A 1440-nucleotide genomic window follows, 5' to 3' on the forward strand; every position below is an offset into this window, starting at 1 on the left:
GTTTTACAACATAAAGGGGGTAGAAGTTAATCTTACATTCCAGGAACAGAGGACCCTAGGACCATCAAGGGAGAAGAGCACAAGCAGAATGTGGGGCCCTGTCTAGAGAAGCAGTGACACCAGAGATGTAGGCAAAGATGATGATATCAAGAGATAGAGCAGCTGAAGACTCTAGACTCATGAAAAGAGAGGGACTAAATCCTGGTGGCCAGGAGGCAGGTTTGCAGAATGTTCCCTCGGGTTATTTAAATGAGTATATATTACTAGGTGTTTTTGTGTACATATCCTTCCTACCCCCCTCCCCCCAGAGGTAATAGAAGCAAATACTGTTGAATGATGATGGATGGAGGAGATTATAATCATTGCAATGAAACTATATGTGTAAAACTAATGTTCTCCCATGTAAACCATCACTCAGTTCACAATAAAAACTTAAATAAAAAAGAAAAAAACCACTATGTGTTTCTAGATTAAAAAAAATAAATTTAAATATTCTACTAAAAAAAATGGAAAAGAACTACTTCCTTCATAAGTCAGCCCAGGAAGCATACAAGTCATATATTCAAGCATATGATTCTCATTCTCTGAAACAAATCTTTAATGTTAATAATTTAAATTTACTCAGGTCACTCTGCCATTTGGTTTCAAGGTGCATCCTTTTGTTGATCTGAACATAGACGGCAATGAGGGTAAACATAAAAAGCGAGGAGAAGGTGGTTCATTCGGCCACCAGAAAGCCAAAAAAGATTGAAACATCCAAGATCTTTAAAAACGTTAGCAAGGATAGAACAAACAAGATGGCGGATCTGGTGGACGTGTAGTAACGGAGCTCTGCCAACAACAACACAGAATACCTGACCAAGCAGGCTCAGGGGATGGTCCCAGAACTCTGAACCACATGTAAAGGAATATTTAGAAGGTTGGAAGGCTTACAGCTGGGGGAATTTGTGGCAGAAGCAAGAAATCTATTGTTTTCTAGTGCAGGACGCTCGGCTGCTCCAGGAGCTACCATCTTGGGTGAGACCACTTGGGGCAAGGATCGGAGTGGCCACAGACACCTGGCAGAACCACTGAGATAAAGCTGTGGACATTCTTTTCTTTTGGTATCTGTTCATTGGTCCCATGCTGTCTGCACACCTCCATTCTGGTGACTATAGGGATGCTTGAGCTACTAGACACCCCAGCCCCACCCTCGAAGGGTTCTACTATACAGGCGCACAAATCTTCTCGAAATTTAAAGAGACAGTTTCCAATTAAAACCAAACGGCCACAGCCGGCCCTGAATTGTTTACAACTAGAAAAAAGGCCTGAACGTGGATTATGGAGTGGGACAAGCAGAGAAAACAGGAAATAGGCCAAAAATTAAATCCTAAATTACATCAAAACGACCAACAGTGGTATCTTGAAACTTCTCAAGAAGAAGAGTGAAAAGGGAAGCCC

At 41.7% G+C, this 1440-nt stretch overlaps 1 pseudogene; it reads left to right on the forward strand.

The window, feature by feature from the left end:
• LOC102838152 overlaps positions 1–1440 on the forward strand; it is a 35566-nt pseudogene that overhangs the window by 2805 nt on the left and 31321 nt on the right.

This window comes from Chrysochloris asiatica, unplaced genomic scaffold (assembly GCF_000296735.1).
Source record: "Chrysochloris asiatica unplaced genomic scaffold, ChrAsi1.0 scaffold00230, whole genome shotgun sequence".
Taxonomy (NCBI): Eukaryota; Metazoa; Chordata; class Mammalia; order Afrosoricida; family Chrysochloridae; genus Chrysochloris; species Chrysochloris asiatica.